This window comes from Grammomys surdaster, unplaced genomic scaffold (assembly GCF_004785775.1).
Source record: "Grammomys surdaster isolate TR1022 unplaced genomic scaffold, NIH_TR_1.0 139, whole genome shotgun sequence".
Classification (NCBI taxonomy): Eukaryota; Metazoa; Chordata; class Mammalia; order Rodentia; family Muridae; genus Grammomys; species Grammomys surdaster.
In genome coordinates, this window is record NW_021604597.1 from 18,188,352 (window position 1) to 18,209,241 (window position 20,890).

The 20,890-nt window shown below is 41.3% G+C and overlaps 1 protein-coding gene across 3 annotated transcripts in view; it reads right to left on the reverse strand.

The window, feature by feature from the left end:
- Sptssb (serine palmitoyltransferase small subunit B) overlaps nt 1-9,913 on the reverse strand; it is a 32,536-nt gene extending 22,623 nt beyond the window's left edge. For 2 of the 3 annotated variants that reach the window (XM_028763645.1, XM_028763644.1), the window contains exon 1: nt 9,385-9,913. The gene's annotated coding sequence lies outside the window, so the exon portion shown is untranslated. The remainder of the gene's footprint in view (nt 1-9,384) is intronic. The other variant, XM_028763646.1, reaches the window with a different exon arrangement.
- Nucleotides 9,914-20,890: the final 10,977 nt, after the last annotated feature.

Here is a 20,890-nt window from a genome sequence, read left to right on the forward strand (position 1 = left end):
TCTTGGCGTTACTGACAGCCTTTGATCTTATAATGGAGCTGAAAGATCAGAGGTACGGCACTGACATAGCAAACTGTCATCCTGAAAGCTGTTTTAGTTTGATAATAGCAGGAGATATTTATTGTGCAATTTATAGTCCAGAATTTTGCTAAGTGCTTTGTAGGTAAGGCCTTATAGGTTTCACTTAACAACACTGCTAAGGGTGGATAGGTGTCTCTGTGCTCAATTTATAAACACAGAAATGGAGGTATTAGGAAAATTTAAAATTTTAAACTTAGAATATTTAAAACTTAAAAATTGACCTAATGATTTTTTTAAAAAAAATTGCAGAGCACATACTCCAAATGGCTTTGCCACATTGCCATTCTATGCAAAGAACTCTAACCACAGCTCAGCAAACCATTCTAATGATTGTTGGCCCATCCATCCACTCATCCACTCATCCACCCATCCATCTTCCTCCCTTCCTTCCTTCCTCCCTTCCTTCCTTCCTTCCTTCCTTCCTTCCTTCCTTCCTTCCTTCCTTCCTTCTTCAATCCACTAGGTAGCAAGGACATAAGATGGTATACATTCATTAAGGCCGACATAGTTGCTCTCTCCAGACCACATCCTGAGAGCAGGGATGATTAGACAAGTATCTTCCTACAGTGTGATAAATGTTATGACTGGTAAACTGAGGCATAGGAAGGGATGAAGAAAGGCTGTCAGGGCCTGGTTGGTAAGGCTGGATGTTGTTGAAAAATATTATCCTATGTTATTCATCCAGTTTGTAGCAAATGGAGTGTTGGGTTGGGGATATAGTTCAGTTGGCAAGGTGCTTGCTTAGAAAAAAATGAAGTTCTGTGCTCAGTTCCTAGTAAAACACACACAAACATGCAAACACACACACAAACACACACGCACACACACAGCAGTCTAGAAAAAAAGAGATTCGAATAAGGTCTTCTATTGTCTTGACTTTCCTTCACCACTAGCCTACAGTAGCTGTTTAATTAAAACATGTTAAATAAATGAATGTCAATTCTAATGTCCCATATTAATAGATCTTCTTTTTTAAAAAAACTTGTTTTTAGTTCTTCTCTTACCATTTTTATGCTTACAGTTGAGATTAAAATAAATGTTCCCTTTGACTTACAAAATCCCATCCCTGCTCCTTTTAAACCAGACCTAAAAAGCTCCATTTCAGAAACGCTGCTGCACCCAATATATATTATTAGAACAAGGTGTCCTCAGGTACCTTTGAAATCCGGGACCTGTGTAGAAATTTTAGAATGGTGGAGTGATGGCCATTCTCTCTCCCCCACCCCACAGCTGACCTGTGAGATTTCGTGATTTGCTCACCCTCTCTAGTCCTAGAAGAGGGACTCTTTCATTTCCTTCCTAGGATGCCTCTCAATGTTTCCTTCCCCTCAAACTCTCTTTGGCTCTCCAAAAGGTGGTATCTTCGGGGAACCAGATCTGCACTACGTACATATAATTCCTCAGAACACTACGTGTATCATGCATCTATGGGACAGCTCAAAACAAGGGACAGAAAAGGAAATGATAGCCCAGGCTGAGAATCTCCTTGGGTGAGGGTTTTGTTTTAAGACATTGATTGGGGAAGAATAGTCAGTTTTCTCTAAGGGTGTGGTTCCATATAGGTTGATCACACTCTAGTGGATGCCCTGTCTCCATGAATCAGCAGTGGATCATAAGGAAAAGGGGTGAGAGTGGATCTGGGAGGACCTAAGAGGAAGAGTGGAGAATTGAATATGATTAAAATACATTGTACGTGTGCATGGAATTTTCACAACATTAACAAAATATTATTTAAAAAGACACTGCTTTATTAGCAGTATAGTTGTAATTCTTCAAGCAGGTATTGGTGGTTTCTTCTTTGTACATACTTGGCATGTGTTGGGGATAATTTTTCCTTAAAGAAACAATGGGATATCTTGGTTAAAGCAATAATAGTGTTGTGTGCAAGGCAAGTATAAAGGGGGAACAGATCTCAGCCTGGGGGACTGAAGCTTATCTGAAGTTAGAAATTCTTGTAGCTCCTTCTGGATTCATAGAGCCAGGGCTGTGCCTGCTTCCTATAGTATAGAATTATACAGTCTTACTTTTCAGCTTGAGTCCACAGTTTAAAACTGTACCTCATTCCCCCTTTCCTCCCAGAGGTCTTTTCTCTTTACATATTTATATTTACCTATTATTTTTGATATTAATGTCCGAGATGTCCACTAGAATATAAGCACTTTAAAGGCAAGATGTTTTGTCTCTATATTTACTACTTATCCAAGGCCCAAGTGTGCCCTGGTACAGTACAGTCGTGTAAGTAAATATCTATTGAATTGATATCTGCATTATCGATCCCCCACTTACTCTTCTGTCCAGTTCAGTGGATCTGGTTTTATGTTGAGGCCTTTGACCCATTTGGAGATTGTGGAGGGTGATAAGCATGGCCCTATTTGAATTCTTCTACATATGTTCACCCAGTTTGATCAGCACCATTTTGGAGATGCTGTCATTTTTTTTCTCAGTGCATATTGATGGCTTCTTTATCAAAACTCAGGCTTCTAAATGGTGTAATAATTTAGGTTACATATAATTGAATTGTTAAAGGGGCTAAAGGGACCCCCGTGAAAATCACTAAACAACCCAGACTATTGCCAAGACTACAGGTTCCTCTCCACAAACTGACAACAAGACCCCATTGCTGAAGACAACAACCACACAACTCATTGAAGATGGAGATGTGGAACTGATGACTACATTGAGGCTTCAGCCCTACACCTATGTTCCAGTGTTTTTGTTATAGAAAGATACTCTGCATACTGTCAAAAGAAAAACACAAATACTCAGCCAGCTCCAAACCTTTACCTACAAAGGTGTACTACCTGCAAGCTATGTTAAAGCAACGGTGGCACTAAACTTGTGGGAATAATCTACTAATAACTGATCTGACTTAAGCTTCATTCTGTGAAGTGAAACTTATACCTGATGTTGATTGGATATCACAGAATCTGAGACTTTCTTCCCCAACTTGTTTCTTGGTCATAATGTTTTGTGCAGGAATACAAACCCTGACTAAGACATTTGAGATTTTGCTTTTATGATCATTATTTTTTTCTTTTTTTGGAAAAAAACTTACTGTTGGGGAGATGTTGTAATCAAACTTGGCGTAGGGGAAGAGTATGATTAAATATATTTAAATTTCAAAACGATTTTAAATAATAAACATATATAAAAATAACTTTTCAAACAATTGGTTTCCTTAAAAATTTTGTGAAATAAATAAAAACTCAATCCCCTACCCCCCAAAATGTGTGCTGCCTCAAGAACCTTCCCCCCAAAAGATGAAGAAAAAGAAGAGGTGCAATCAACTTATCCTACAGGTGTTTAATGTATGGACAAATGGTTAGACCTTAAAATAATTCTTTATCACAGCTGGGGAGATTGATCAGTTTGTAAAAGAGCAACCACGAGAACCGGAGTTAGATTCCAAGAATCCAAGGAAGAAAGGGCGTGATGGTGCGTGCTTGTAATCACAGTTCTGGGAGCACAGGGACAGGCAGATTCCCTAGTGTTCAGTGGCCAGTCAGACCAGCACAGGCTAGCCAGCTGAGCTTATTTGACAAGTTCCGAGTAAGTGAAAAATAAAAGATGGACTGCCCCTGAGGAATGGCATCCAAGGTTGTCTCCTAAGCCTTTATGTGTACACACACACAACACAGACAAGCGCGCGTGCACACACACACACACACACACACACGCGTTTTTTTCAGTGGAAGTCTTCTAATTGGATAAATTTGACACTAATCATTACAGTTAAAGACTGGGTGGAAGGGAAGGGACTGGATGGAAGAGGGGGTGGGGATAGGAACAAGAAGGATCAGGTTAGGGGAGAACAGAGGGAAAGAGAGTACTTGGGAGAGACAACTGGAATGGGGGCCAGTGGCATCTTTGTGACGAGCTAGAAACTTAGGACAATGAAACTCCCAGGTATCTATGAGGGTGACCCTAGGTAAGACTCTTAGCAATGGGGGATATGGATCCTGAACTGGTCATCTCCTATAACCAGGCAAGAGGTCCAGTGGAAAGACTGCGATACTGACCCAGACACAAAACCTTCGACCCACAGTTTGTCCTGCATCCAAGACGTGCAGGGGTAAATATGGAGCAGAAATGTCTGACAATTCATTGAGGGAATGGCCAACCAATGACTAGCCCAGCTTGAGACCCATGCCATGAGAGGGTGCCCATCCCTGACACTACGGATGATATTCTGCTATGCTTGCAGACAAGAGCCTAGCATAATTGTCATCAGAGAGTCTTCACCCAGAAACTGATGGAAACAGATGCGGAGACCCACAGCCAAACATTAGGTGGAGCTTGGGGATCCAGTGGAAGATGGAGAGGAAGGATTGAAGGAGCCAGACAGATCAAGGACACCACAAGAAAGCCAAGGGAATCAACTAACCAGGATCATAGATGCTCAGAGATTGATTTGTCAGCCAGAGAGCATGCATGGGGCTGACCTAGGCTTTCTGTACGTATGTAACAGTTGCGTTGCTTGATCTTCATGTGGGACTCCTAACAGAGGAAGCAGGGGTTGTCTCTGAGTCTGTTGCTTGTCTTTGTGAACATTTTTCCTAACTGGGTGGCCTTGTCTAGCCTCAGTAGAAGAAGTTGTGCCCAGTCATACTGCAACGTGATATGTCAAAGCTCGTTGATATCCATGGGAGGTCTACCCTTTTCTGAATAGAAAGGAGGGATGGTGGATGGGGGGCCAGGGAGAAGAGGGGAAGACCTGGGAGAAGAGGGAAGAGAAGCTGTGATTGGGATGTAAAGTAAATAAATAACTTTCTTAATGCTAATACTAATAAATACTAATACGGCTGGCTGGAATCTATTTCCATCAGCTTAAAAAACACTCTTAAAAAACACATGCACATGGAAGGACAAGCCTGTGTAGCTGAAAAGGAGACTCACTGAGTTTTCTGGAAGCAGCAAGACTTTAATCCACACAGCTTAGGGTACCATTTGGTTCAGTGTGCTCATAACTGTCCCGGCAACACATTTTGCTGCTTTCTACCTCACAAGATTACAAGGCACTCTAACTTGACGCTTATTCTAGACAAAACATTGCCATCCCATGGTTCTTAGCACAGGCTGAGGAAGCTGTGGGAACTGGAAACACAGGACACAAATAGAGGAATGAATGAATTATTTAGGAGCCCGTGCGTTGGGGATTGGTATAATTACAGTCGCTGCTTTCCAGCAAGGGCATATCAGTGTGCTGTGGGGACTCCAGTGGCCACTTCCCCAGTTTTTCCATGCCTTTTGCCTTTAGAGCTGACCTAGGGCAAGTGAAAGTATTTTAAACGAAGCAGAAATTCTGGTTTTGCTGAGATTCGAGTACCTTCCTCTCTACGCTAGCAAAGCAAATTTAACAATTAACCTCAAGAACTGACAAAGACTAGATTTATCTAAAAGCAAGAAGAATAACTGGCCTCAACAGCTCCTGGGTGGATGATGAGTCCAAACAGATGCTGAATAGCACATAAATCCCCTATGATAAGGAGTTAATGGCATCTGATTGATTTCTGGACAGAAGAAAAGCCCAGGCAGGTATGGAAAATGATGTAACCCATATGGCTGCGTAACTCCTGTGGATTTCATATATTTCCATATGGATATTGGGCAAAAAAAGCTTTATAGTGATTCAGTGGCACACGGGACTTTACAAACTCCAAAGTTTTAAGTTCATTAGTTTTTTTTCAGTGCTTTACATAATTTTTTTTTCTGGTCTTGGGGCAAACACTCTTAAGATTGAACCTCACCTCCTTTGTATCTTTTTAAAAAGTTTTTTTATTTAAATTTTTTATTTAAATTTTTTAAGGATTGCCCTTTGCATTTTAAGACAAGAGTCTTCCTAATAATTTTCTGGCTAATCTCAGAACGAGCTATTAATTCTCTTTCATCAGCTTTCCACATGCTAGGGTTATGGGTCGGTCACTATACCTGCCTACATTGAATGGGTTTTTAATTACATGCCTTAGAGATGTCATTTGTGTACCATACAATTAACCTAGTTTAACTCTGCAGTTTAACGTTTTTCATAGTGCACTATCAATAGCTAATAATAGGCCCTTCCCAGGGCCTAAGATTCACCTTCTCCCAAAGATACCCTTTAGCATTCACTTCCCATCTCTTCCCAGGTTATATCCCACGCCAGCCCTCAGCAACAACTGATCTGATCTCTGTCCCTATAGATTTGCTGGTTTGAGATGTGTTATGTAAAGGGAATCACACAACTGTTCTGTGCTGTTCTTCACTTAGCATAATCTTTTCAATGCCCATGAGTGCTGAAGTATGTGGGGAAGTGTCTGCTGCTCGGTTCCGTATATTTTACTTACTCACTCACCACTCAACGGATACTAGGATTGTTTCTGGGATTGTTGATTGTTTGTTGTTATGTATACCACTGTGTTGAGGATTTGGGTACTAGTTCTTTTGTGGATACAAACTTTCAGTTCTCCAGAATATATGTCTAAGAGTGGAATTGTATTATTTGGTAACTTTTTGAGGAATTATCAAATTATTTTCCACTACATCATTTTACATCCCCTTTGGTAATACATGACAGATCTAACACTTCTTTTTCCTCCTAATTTTCTTTTTCTCCTCCTCCTTCCTTCCTCTTCCCCTTTCTCTCCCCCCTTCCTCTCCCTCCCCCTCCTCCTCTTTCCCTTTCTTTCCACTCTCCTTGTGAAACTAAACCCAGGGCCTTGGGTAAACTAGGAAAGCACTGAGTTGTGTTCAACTATTCTATACTATCCTCCAACCCCCAACTTCCATACCTGAGCCTGGATTGGGTTAAAATGTAAATATGGTTACTTTGTTTATAATCACTGTGGTTGGTGGGAAGCAGTATTTTATTACAATTTTGACTTTTGTTTTTCTAATAAGTAAAAATAAACATCTTTCTTATGTGCATCTTCTTTGGAGAAATGTCTATTCAAACCTTTGCTCACTTTCAAATGGGCTGTTTGTCTTTTTGTTCTTGAGTTCTTCATCTTTGGCCACCCACGTGTTGTGCATTGGCTGTAGGGAGAATGACTTCTCCGTTGGTCCTCCCTGAACTAAAGCTTCCCTAACACAAAGCTGAGGAAAGGGGTGGGGGCTGTTTCTCTTTTGAATACGGTGTTGCTAAGGGCTGGATTCTAGGTTGAGAGGAAACTCTACAGATTACCTGGAGCAAAGCATCATCCAGCCAGATTGGATCACCACTATACCCAGCTCGGTGAGGCTGGGGAGATGAATTGTGCTCAAAAACCATGCACCTTTGTTGTTCTCACAACAAGGTTGTTGCATTACAGATTACTTTGCATAAACCCTACTTTATTTGCTCTACTCCCTCAGGATAAAATCCAGAGGTAATTTTTCACCAGTTATTGTTTTGAAATGGCTCTGTTTACAGACTTAATTCTAGAGGTTCAGTTTTATTTGGATAATTTACTCGTGTGGGTGTATGTGTGTGTGTGTGTTATACACATGGCTCTGTGTGTGTGTGTATGTGATGTGTCCATACTTGTGCATGTGTGTTGAAGTCAGAAGTCAATATTTGGTGTCTTCTGTGGCTCTACATTTTATATTTTGAGGCATGATCTCTCTCATTGAACCGGGAACTTGCCCATTTTGCTAGAATGGACATTAGGAGAAGGTTCCAGGATTCTCTAGTCTCTACCTCCCATTTCCAGGATTACAGACAAATTGTGCTGTGTCTTTTTAGGTAGGTGCTGGGGATTTGACTTGGATATCATGCTTGCGTGTACTTTACTCTTTGAGCCACCTTTATAGCCCCAACTCCTTTTTGGATAACTTGAAATGAAAACTTCATTTGCCTTAACTAGCCGTTTTTAATTTAACTTAATTTAATTACATTTGAATTAATAATTTGGTTATTTAGAAAGATTTCAAAGTGAGGTTGTGTGTCTCACACAAAAGTTTGTTGTTGGTCTAAGCCAGTGGTTCTCAACCTTTTTGGGTCTTGACCTCTTTGGGGATCCAAAAGGACCTTTACACAAGGGTCCCCTAAAATCATCTGCACATCAGATATTTGTATTATGATTCATAACAGTAGCAAAAATTACAGGTATGAAGTAATACAACAAAAATAACTATGATTGGGGAAACCCACAATGTGAGGAACTGTATTAAAGGGTTGAAGCATTAGGAAGGCTGAGAACCACTGGTCTAAGTGATCCATGTACAAAGTCATCACAACTATTAAAAATCATGTAAATGGCCAGGCAGTGGTGGCACACACCTTTAATCCCAGCACTTGGGAGGCAGAGGCAGGTGGATTTCTGAGTTTGAGGCCAGCCTGGTCTACAGAGTGAGTTCCAGGACAGCCAGGGCTACACAGAGAAACCTTGTCTCGAAAAACAAAAACAAAAACAAAAACAAAAAATCATGTAAATGGTGGTTACATTAAGAAGCACAGGAACAAACCAGATGTGAAAACCAAGTGATGAAGCTGTTCCTAATTTTCTACACACATCATTTTAAAAGTTCTCTAGCTAAAATGGCTGTGTATTTCTTAATATCGTTTGATTCAAAATAACTACCTAACTACCGCTGCCGTAAAGTCTTTTACAAAAAAGCAACATCTCAGTTCCCCTGATGCATTTATTTGGACTCTGGGGGTCTAAAGTTTAGATTTAACAATTCTTCTAATTCTGTATTGGCACATGGGCCAGGCTGATACATAGATGGGCAACCAGTTGAACGCTCTTCCAGTTGAAACAAGTCAGGACTAACACTTGTAACCCCTGCTCCCCATGGACACTATGACATGCATTCCTCCAGGGACACATATTCCTCCATAGGCTGAGGATTTTGACTGCTGTGACAATCATATACGCATCCATGAGAAAACACACTGTGCTTAATAATCAGGAGAAAAATACTAAAACACATTCTTTGCTAGCTATGCCTTACCTGCTGGCAGCTGTGCCACTGCCTAAAGTAACCTAAAGGGCAGAGAACTAAATGCATATTACCACCTAAAGAAGGAAGCCAATTGCATCTCAAGATATTTCCCTGAATATTAACAAACTACACAAAGATGAATAATGAAAATGATGTAAAATATTTTTCTTCTGGCTGGGAAAGTTCCAATAATAAAGTTTGGCTTCTGTTGAGTAAAGCATCTTAGTGTCCAACATAGTCAATGCCAAGACCACCCGTTCAATTCTTAAAGTTGTAATATAGTTAAGTAATAAGCAGATAAATTGCATTAAAGCTCAGTTCTAGTTTCCCCCCATGCAGACAGAAACGCTGTGCTATGAAAGCTCCTTTCGATTAGACGTAGGTATTTTGAAAGATGCTTACCTCCTGCCTTTGAGTGAGTTTAGATGCTCTGGCTTCTCCCCAGCTTCTGTTAGCTTGCCACTGCGCCGGGCGCAGCCGAGGCTCCCAGAGTTAGGTGTTCGGGCCCCGCCCTCTGCACTACTGCTAAAACTCCAGTTCTGCCAAACTGATTCCGGTGATTAATAATTGACAAAAGGAAAACACTCTTACGCAAACTTATGTCCAACCGCAGGGCTTGCAGCGACTCCTTCCAGAAGAGAATGCGGGCTGCACCACTCCCCTCCCCCTTCGCTCTAAGGTCCCAACTTCCTATGCGCTGATACCCAGTTCTGGGAGATTGGGCTGTTCTCCGAGGAACACAGCCCAGTGACTTCTACATTCTAAAATTCGTTTTTTCCGCAGCCTGTTCCCATTTCTTGAGAGATTAGTCACTCAAGAGGGGGAGCTTTCCCCTTTACTGGGGGGAGCAGGGGCTCTGGGAGCTACGGAGGAGACCGAGGTGGCGCTGTCACCTCCGATTGCTGCAGTAAAACCCGGAGCCTAGGCAGAGATGGGAGGGGGGATGGGTGTCGCCCTCCCCCTCGCTTCAGCGGGGAGCTTCGGCTCTACCAAAGGGGCACGTATTTTGGTGGTGGTGCAAATGATGACAGAGTGGGAATGGGGAAGGGAAGGAGGCAGGAAGGGAGGGGGAGATGGAGGCGGCGGCGGCGGCGACCGTAAGACAAACAAGAGGTGCAAAGGTGAATACTGTAGGGCTTTAACCAATGTTCAGAGGATGCCTGTCAGCATCCGTCCGTCGCAGTCTCGGATGAGGGGCGAAGAGGCCCGGGTCTACTTGGAGCAAGGCTACAGTCTGAAACTCAGCGCCTGGCTGCAAAGTGAGCCTCTGGGTTGCGCCCAGGCAGCTGTCAGCTCACCGGTTGTCAAAAGGCAAAGGAAGAAAACAAGTCACTTTGGCACTGGTAGCTAATTCTGACGCCTTGGAACCTGTAAAACAATCCCTCTCTATCCCAGTACAATCACCTTCCTCCAGGTAGCAGGGAGGTTAAGGTTGAAAAACTACCCCCACCTTTCAGTGGGGGAAAGAGTAGGAGGAACGTGCGGAGACAACTTGTGTGGGTTCACTCACAAGTGCAGGGAATTCATTTGCAGACGAATGGCCGGAGGGCAAATTGGGAAAGGGGGCCTGCAGGCGCCGGGGTGCCGCAGAGACGCACGGAGCCGCTCTGGGGCTGGCGTGCCTTGCGCGCAGCATCTTCGCTGGAAACCCGCAGCCAGACCTTGATCGATCTCTTTCGTCTTCATCCCGGACAAGGCTTGCATTTGACTCTGTAGTTGGGCGCTAAGGGCGCACAGGGTCTGGAGGCTTCTCATCCTGCATATTCGACCGAGATTTTTTTTTTTCCTGTCCAGGATCCAGGGGCGTCCGGGGACGGAAGCCTCTCGATTAAGGAACATTTGGGCAGCATCTGCCATTCAGCTTCCACTCCAGGAGGGGGAGGCATCATAGATAGGCTCCTCTGGGCCGATTGTGCTGAAGCGCGAATTTGAGCTGCTGGCAGCTTTCTGTTCTTTCTCACAACACACTTTCAGCAGGATGGGAGCGCCAGTGTTACGCAGAGAGAGCCTTACGCTATTGGGCGGCGGTGTCTCCATGCAGGAGGCAGGGTGTCCCCCAAAGCTGAAGGTGGTTGGGGGCTGGGAATGAGCCAGTAGAACACACATGCCCATGCTTGGTGGGTCTTACAGCTATCTTTCTTTTCAGCTCTCGTCTTTAGTACTTTTATTTCTTAACCACTTTATGTTGGTCACATTTCTTATCTCTTGGCTTCGCCTGACACAAGTTGCAGTGTTTACCAGGCAGACATGACCACTTACAGCTTTAGAGGGGGAAATAGAAGCCCCGAGAAATGACTGAGGAATGACCAATGTTTTTCGTACTAGTTTCCGGATCTCCCACTAGACTGACACCACTTCCCACATCACTGTGCATCTGTGGAAAAGAAGAAGTCATTCTTCCCTCCACGAGCTTGTGAAATGGGTACCTTTTGCAACTACTTTACATAGAGGTTGGAGAAAACTCACACTGTTGCCAGGAGTATCCAGACCACTAAACATGATACTTAAAAAAAAAAAAAAGGCACACGGGCACACCTTCATGTTTATCTAAACACCTCCCAAGGAGAGAAAACATTGTCTATGTGTGTCATATGAACACAGCACTGAGTCACAGAATAAAGGTCATCGCAACTTGAAAGCAGAAAGAAATCATCTCTGGTCTGCACGGGGGCAGATCCAGCATGTCTGCCTCTCTCAATACGCCAGTTTGCAGGTCTCCCAGGAGATCTGCTGCAGCCAGAGCAACAGACAGGAGCCTAGCATGGCTGTCCTCTGCGAGGCCCAACCAGTAGCTGACTGACGCAGATGCAGAGACTTACAGTCAACCATTGGACTGAAGTCTGAGATCTCTATGGTTGAATTAGGGGAAGGTTGGAAGAAGCCGAAGAGGAGGAGGGCGACCCCATAGGAAAACCAGCAGTGTCAACTGACCCGGACCCCTCAGAGCTCACAGACGCTGGGCTACCAACCAGGCAGCATACAAGAGTTGGTCTGAAACTCAGGACACATATATGGCAGAGAATATGCCTAATTCTCAGAGACTTGAGGCCCCAGGGAGTGGGGAGGTCTGGTGAGAGGGTAGGAGGAATGGGATGAGGAACTGGGGGGGGGGGGGCCAATGGTCGGATTGTAAATTTAAAAAAGAAGCAGAAATCATTCAAATTATACCACTCTTTGAAATACAATAAGAATAAAATTAGCAAAATAAAAATTTCCTAATTAATATTCAGTTGGAGCTCTAAAAATTTTTTAAATTTGGATTAAACTGTCTGGAGTGGTGCTACACACCTGTAATTCCAGCATTCAGAGATAGAGGCGGGGGGGGGGTGCTTAGGAGGTCAAGCTCATATTCAGGTACACAGCAAGTTCAAGGCCAGCCTGGACCACAAGAGACACAGTCCCTCAAAAACCCAATCAAACAAATAAAGATAATAAGCTAAATTTAGATCAAATACAAATGAAAAAAAACATAGTCTTTTTAATATTATTATTCTAGTTGTACAGTCAAAATGGTACAGTATGGGAGTATGGGTAATTGATGTGCACGTGCTGTTTGTAAAGATCAGATCAGGACAGCTAACTCTTCTATCTCTATAACTTAAAGATCATTTAGTAATAAGCAATAATTGTAAATATCTATGGGGTATAGTATGTTAAGGATTAGTAAGTCTTGGGACTGAGGATACGGTTCTGTCTGTAAATTACTTGTGTAACACAGGGACCTGAGTTCACATCTCCACCACCCATGTGATCAGTTTGACCTTGCAGTGCACCTGTAACCCCAGTGCTGGGACAGGGTACTTGCTAGCCAGCTAGTCTAACTGAATTGATGAGCTCTGGGTTTAGAGAGGGACTGAGTGACTGTCTCAAAAATAATGTTGAAAGCTGTAGAAGAAAATGCCAAAATTCAAACTCTGGCCTCCTATGCATGTGCACACATGGATATGCGCACACATACACACCACACACTCACACCCAGAAACACAAGGGAGGGGATGATGCATAATTTCAGATGAGGCCATTAAACAACCAACCCCTAGCTGTTGCTTTTTGCCTGTGAAAAGCTTTGTCCCTTGGTGCTAGTTACAAGAACTTGTGAGCTCACTGGTGGCTAATACCACAGCTTATGCAGCAAAACAAGAGACTTGGGGAACCAGAAAATACTGCCTAGAGGTTAACAGTTTAAAATACCTAGATATTCTAGACAGGTTTTCCAGGTTTTCTTGGTATTTTAAACTTACATTCTAGACAATTTCCTGGTTCTTTAAGTCTCCTGTTCTGTTATATAACATCTATCTATCTATCTATCTATCTATCTATCTATCTATCTATCTATCACACACAGACATACACACACACACACACACACACACACAAAATTTTGAGACAGACTCTCACCATGTAGCCCTGGCTGGACTGAAGCTCTCTGTCTGATTTTGCATCCTGAGTGCTAAGATTAAAACTGTATCATCCCATGCCACCTTTATTTTTTTTTAAAAAATTATGTTTATTTACTTATGTAGGATGAAAAGATTGTACATATGTGCAATTATGAAGTAGGAGGATGCACATATGTACATACCGCACATGTGTGTGGAAGAGGATATCAGGCTTGATCAGGGGGCCCTTCCACACTCAGCCATCTCTTGCTGGACTATAACTGACCATTTTGAGACACCCCTTCCATTGTTTCATAAAGTAGATGTCACATCTACAGTCAAGTGTAGAAAGAAATGAGCAGTTAGAAGCTGCTTATTTCTGCTGTTTCTCTAGATTTCTCATACTCTTCATAGTTCAGTATGTCCTGCTTAGAGAATGGTGCTGCCCACAGTGGGCTAGCTCTCCCCATGTCAATTATCAAGACAATTCTCTACAGATGCAGCTGCCGGCTAACTTGATCTACTCAATTCATCAGATAAGACTCTTTTCTCAGATTATTCTAAGCTTTGATAAAAGTTGATATTTAAAATTAATATCACAGATACCAAGCATACAAGCTTCTATACATGATCATACTTCTAGGCAGCAAAGTTCAGATGTAAAAACACATGTTTTCTGAAGCTTCCAGATCTGACCATGGTGGCACTCTGAGAGAATAAGAACCTTCTTAGGAGCAAACCAGCTATGGGTTCAAGTCCTCATCTTTCTAGTAACCAGATCTAAAACAGATCATCCCAGTTTCTTTGTGCTTGGTCTTTTCAACTATGAAATGGAAGTGATGGTGGCTCCATTGAGTTTGTTTGAAGGTAAAATAAAATGCCGTTTACAAAGGCTGTGCTTGTCTGATATTGTCTTCACATATTGGTTCTAGTTTCTCAGATACACATAAGCTTAGATGAGAGGCCTTTAACAGGGAAAAATCCCAACCCTTAAAACTTCTAGAATTTAGTATTAGAATAAAGAGACAGAAGTTTGTTCTGAAAATTGAAAAGGAATAATTCCATCATTAGGCCAATGTTCATTCTTATCAATCATTAGCAAATCTAAGAGATTTATCATCTGTCTTAGAGTTTTTACTACTGTGAAGAGACACCATGACCATGGAAATTATTTTTTCTTCTTTTTAAAATTTTTTCTCTCATACAATACATCCCAACTGCAGCCTTCCCTCACTCCACTACTCCAGGCACCTTCACTCCAGGCACCTTCACCCCAGACCTCCTCTTCCTCCAGATACAAGGCTCTGTTTCAGAAAAGAGCAGGTCTCCCAGTGACATCAACCAAACATGGCATAACAAGACACAATAAAACTAGGCACAAACCCTCATATCAAGGCTGGGCATGTCAATCTAGTAGGAGAAAATGGATCACAAGAACAGGAAAAGGGTCAAAGACACCCCAATTCCCACTGTTAGGAGTCCCACAGAAACCCTAAGCTAAACAACCTCAACATATATGAAGACAACCTTGCAAAGATCCATGCAAGCTCTGTGATTGCTGCTTCAGTTTCTGTGAGCTCCTATGAGCCATGCTTAGTCAGTCCTCCTGGCCATGTTCTCTTGGTGTCCTCACCACTCTGGCTTCTATAATCCTTCCTTCCTTTCTCTGTGGGGTTTCCTCAAGCTCCACCTAATGTTTGAGTGTACATTTCTGCATCTGCCCCCATCAGCTTCTGCAGGATTACTTTTTTGGTCAGTCTTGTTTGGTTCTACTCTAGGTCTCTGACTCATTTAGCTTCTGGTTCCTGGCCATCCAGGCAATGTTGGGCATGGGCTCCCTCTCGAGATTTGAGCCTCAAGTTAGATCAGTCATTGGTTGCTCACTCCCTCAAGCTCTGAGCCACCATTGCCCTAGCATATCTTATAGGAAAGAAAGGTATGAGTTGAAGGTTTGTGGTTGGGTTGGTGTCTCAGACCGAAAACAAAGACAACTTGTTCAGGTTCCATATTCTCCATTGCTAGGAGTCCTTACTAGAGTTACCTAATAGGTTACAGGAAGTTTCCTCTGCTCTTGGTTTCTAGATAGCCTCCTAAATGCCACCTCTATGTTCCAGTAGTCTCTCCCTGTATTCTCTCCTTCCCCCGCTCCTCCCTCCCCAACCTGATCTTCCCATTGCCATGCCCACTTGCCCCCTGTACATCCACAAAACCTATTCTGTTCACTCTTCTCATGTGTCCCCTAGAGCCCTCTTTCCTAGTTAGCCTCTTGGGGCTGCGGATTGTAATATGGTCATCCTTTACATAACAGCTAATATTCACTTATAAGTGAGTATATGTCATGCTTGTCTTTCTTGATCTGGGTTGCCTTGTTCAGGATTATTTTCTAGCTCCATCCACATGGTTGCAAATTTCATGATATCACTGCTAGGTAAATAAACCATTCTGATGAAATAAAAATAGTATGAATATACCACATTTTCTTTATCCATTCTTTAGTTGAGGGACATCTAGGTTGTTTGTAGTTTCTGGCTATTAAAAATAGACTCTATGATTATAGATGAGCAAGCGTTCTTGCTGTAGCATGGGGTATCTTTTGGATATATGCTCAAGAGTGGTATAGCTGAGTCTTGAGGTGTTGTTTTTCTGATTTCTTTATCAGTCTGTTTGCCATTTGTATATAGGAGGGATACTGATTTTTTTAAAAAAAAAAAACTGTCATGTATCCAGCCACTTGGCTGAAGGTATTTATCATATGTGGCAGTTCCTAATAGAATTTTTTGGTTGCATATGAATCCTATCATATTGCCTGCAGATAGATATACTTTGAATTCTTCCTTTCCAATTTGTATCCTCTTGATCACCTTCAGTTGTCTTATTGCTTCAGTCAGAACTTCAAATACTATATTGGAGATAGATATGGAGGGAGTGCACAGCCTTGTCTTATTCCTGATTTTAGTAGAATTGTTTTTAGTTTCTCTTCATTTAATTTGATATTATCTATTGGCGGCTTGCTATACATTGCCTTTATTATGTTTATAAATGTGCCTTGTATCCCTGCTCTCTCCAAGACTTTTACCATAAAGGGGTGTTTGATTTATGTCAAAGGCCTTTTCAGCATCTAATGAGATGATCCTGGGGTTTATTTTTTTCAGTTTGTCTATATGGTGAATTATGTTGACAGATTTTTGTTTGTTGAATCATCCTACATCTCTGGAATGAAGCTTACTTGATCACGGTAGATGATCTTTTTGATGTGTTCTTGGATTTGGCTATGTGTATCTATTTTATTGACTATTTTTGCATCAATGCTCATGAGGGAAATTGGTATGTAATTCTCTTTCTTTGTTGAATCTTTATGTGGTTTGGGTATCAGGGTGACTGTGGTCTCATTAAATGACTTTAGCAATGTTGCTTCTGTTTCAATTTTGTGGAATAATTGGAGCAGTATTGGTGTTAACTCTTCTTTGAGAATCTGGTAGAATTCTGTATTAAAACTGTCTGGCCCTTGTTTTTTTTACTTTTGTTGTTGTTGTGAGATTTTTAATGACTGCTTTTATTTCTTTAGGGGGTTATATAGGTCTGTTTAACTTATTTATCTGTTCTTAATTTAATTTGGTAAGTGGTATCTATCTAGAAAATTATCTGTTTGTTTCAGATTTTTCAACTTCATGGAATATAAAGTTTTTAAAGTATGACCTAATGATTCTTTGGCTGATTATTATTTGGTTTCTGTTGTTATGTCTTCCCTTTTGTTTCTGATTTTGTTAATTTAAATATTCTGTTTTCATCTTTTAGTTAGTTTGGATAAGAACTTGTTTATCTTGTTGATTTTCCAAAACAACCAATTCTTCGTTTCATTGATTTTTTACATTGTTCTCTTTGCTTCTATTTTACAGATTTTAGCACTGAGTTTGGTTGTTTCCTGCTGTATTCTTCTCTTGAGTGTGCTTGTTCCTTTTTGTTCTAGAGCTTTCAGGTGTGCTCCGGCAACTCTTGAAAGCATTTAACTGGGGCTGGTTTACAGGTCAGAGATTTCATCCATTATCCTCATGGTGGGAAGCATGGTGGCATGCAGGCAGACATGGTGAGGTAGCTGAGAGTTCTGTACTCAGATCTGTAGGCAGCAGGAAGAGAAGGTATCTTCCTTTGGGACTTCTGAAACCCCAAAGCCCGCTTCCAGTAACACACTTCATCCAACAAGGCCACACCTCCCAATAGTTCCACTCCCTGTGAGCCTCTGGGGGACATTTTCATTCAAACCACCAAATTCATAGCATAATTCTTGCCTCTAAAAGATCAGTGCCCCTAGGAGCAGCAATATGGCCAGTTTGATCAGTCATGTCTGTGTAAGTGAGATACAGAAGACTGGGTGTCAACAGGATTAGAAAAGAGAGGCTGTGATGAGCATCATCCGAGCTGTCTCCGTCTCCTATCAGAAGAGAAAAGTGAGAGGCATGGATACTGAAGCAAGGGTGAAGGTGAACAAGGATTTCGTTTCCCTTTATCTAGTTTTCCTTCGCAATACATGCATTGATTTCTCACATTTTTCTTTAAATTTTGATCTATTACGCCCATCTATTTTTGCAGAGGCACCTGCTGCCACTTCTCTCAGAGTGGAACCTTTGGCCGTCCTTGCAGGGGTTGTCACAGGTTCAGGAAGCTTCTGTCACCAACTAAAAACCTCTGTTGCAGCCAACTGACTGTCTTTGATTTATGTTTTGACTAGTTCCTAGTGTTCTATAATTTCTTCATGTGACCACACCTACTTAAAGGTTCTTATACTGTATGTGGTTGAACTTACGGTCCTGCCAGACAATGTCAAATTCATCTGTACTGTACACAAACTTTGAAGCAGTTTTCAAGACAATGTCAATTTTACCAAACGGTATGAAGGGCATACCAAATTATATTCAGATATCACTTCACATTATGATTTTGTTGAGCAATTATAGTTGTATTGTGGGATATTCATTCATTCCATTATTAGTTTTTCTCACCTCTCTTACCCCATCCCCTGCTTCTTGAGACAGGGTTTTATGTAGCCAACCCCGGTCTTGAATTCTGATCTTCCTGGTTCCACTGACTGAATGCTGGGATCACAGGCATGTACCATCTTGCCTGTTGTCATTTATTTATTCTAGATAGATTGTCTGTACACCTTTGACACACCAGCTATATTTCTAAATTCTTTGATAAAGTGTGAATACCGTAATTTTCATGAAAAACTAGAATGTGAAAGCATACTGAGCAGGAGAAGCTGCTTCCCTATCCAGATCAAGCATTTGTTAAATCAGTGAAGAGGTCAATGGTGGGATACTGAGGATGCACAGTAGGAAAATAAGTAGTTTCCTACTTTGACATGGACTCTAAATTTGTGTTTGGAATACTGTTTTGTGTCTGGTTTCAAATATAGATTTAATTTATATTTCATCCCATACGTTCCTTAATGCTTAGGTGACTTGAGAGGATTTATGGTTGAAGTTCTGAAGCTTGGAAATAAAAATGGAATATTTTGTCTCTGATTTGAAATTTCTTTTCAAGAATTGATGCATTGAAAAAAATGACCATAAAATACTGATTTTGGCAACAAAAAGTGTTACAATCATTATATATATATATATATCCTTATTGGAACAGGTAATGCCATCTTTACTGTCAATGAGATTGAAAGTAATAATTCTCTGATCAGTAAAGCTTTACCATCCAGAAAAACAATTACTGTCAGTGATTAAGTATCTGACCTTGTGTGTTGTTTAGACTATTGTCCACACGTGGTTTGTTTCTCAAGCATCAATTTAACAGATGATAGTTAGGATCCTACCAAAGTAATTTACTTATTTTCAGGTGGCCATAGGCATTAAAGTTGTCTGTCTCTGTTGTGAATAACACAAATATAAATACTATTGGATTTTTAAAAAACTCTTGGTGGTCATATTTAGGTCTAATTACTGTTTTTAAAGTCCTATCTATCTATCTATCTATCTATCTATCTATCTATCTATCTATCTATCATTTAGTGTTTATGGGTGTGTTGCCCTCATGTATGTCTGTGCATAATTTGTGTGTCTGGTGTCCATGGAGGCCAGAAAGAACATAGCAGCCCTGGGACTGGAGTTACAGAGGGCTGTGAGCCTTCATTTGGGTGCTAGGACTCAAACCTGGGTCTTCTGGAAGAGCAGATGGCCCTTGACCACTGGGCAGCTCTCCAGCTCTTATGTCAGGTTATTTAAGCTCCTGTTGTCATTTTTGTGTAATATCAGACTTTTTATTGTAATACATACACATACCTCAAAATTTACCATCATATATATTAAAACTCTGCAATTCCATAGTGTTAACTCCTTTTTTCATGTTGTATGACTATCACCATGATCTATTTCTGGGGTTCTTTTTATCCCCCAAAAGTGAAATTTCACAGTGATTAGACAATATTATCTAACCCGTTCCTTCCTCTTCTAGCTCCATGCAGCTTCCATTCTATCTCCTGTGTGTATAGTTCTGAGACTCCGCCTGCTTCATTGAAGTGTAACATACAGCACTGTCTTCTTTATGGTTGGCTTATTTTACTGCACAAAATGCCCCCAACTTTCAGCCACTTGAAAATATTTCCAAGACTTTCCTTTGATCAGGTGAATATAATTCCTCTGTGTGTGCACACGACATTGTCTTTATCTCTGGAACAGACACCAGGATGCACTTTTATGCCCAAGGATATATCAGTAACTGGGTCAGTTATTGCTAGTAACTCATCTAGTTAGGTGATGTTCCAGGTACTGCAAAACTTAATCATATCCTGGCTGATCCAAGATCTTGAGCAAATTACTGGAGTAATTAGTTTATCTTAATTTCTTTCTGGCTTCTATGAGAAAAGCCCCACTGTGATCCCATATTTATCTTGCTTTCTCAGACTAAGCCAGTAATTTTGTTCCCCTGTCAGATGCAAGCTATCTTCATAGCTATCTTGTTATAAAGATACACCTGATACCTCTATTAGTACTAATTATTTTTAGTTTTTATAAGCATAGAATTTTGGATTAAGAAAACCAATAGAGGAAAGTTAGAGTCGTATAGGCCTTTGACCTTTTGGGCAAGCTCAAAGAAAAGAATGGTACAGATGATGATGATGGTGATGATGATGGTGATGATGATGATGATAGCAACTAACAGTGTCTTAACTACCAAGAGTTCTACAAATCCTCTTTCTCTCCCAAGTTTTGAAGGAAGAGGGATTGATCTCGTTTTCACAGACAGTAACTGAGGAAACAGAGAGTTAGACTCTGGAGCTTCTCTTTTCTGTGCTCCGCTGATTCTTCTAATGATGTTTCCGTTTCCCGTATCAGTTTCATTATATTTCTTTCTCAGAAAGAGAGGCGATGTTATGCTCACTAAGACAATCGGTGTTGCAGCTAACCTTCCCAGAAAACAAACTGTGAAAATAAAGTCACTACAAATCTCCCCAAGGCTTCAGTGAGCCTGGTGGCCGAGAGAGAGAGAGAGAGAGAGAGAGAGAGAGAGAGAGAGAGAGAGAG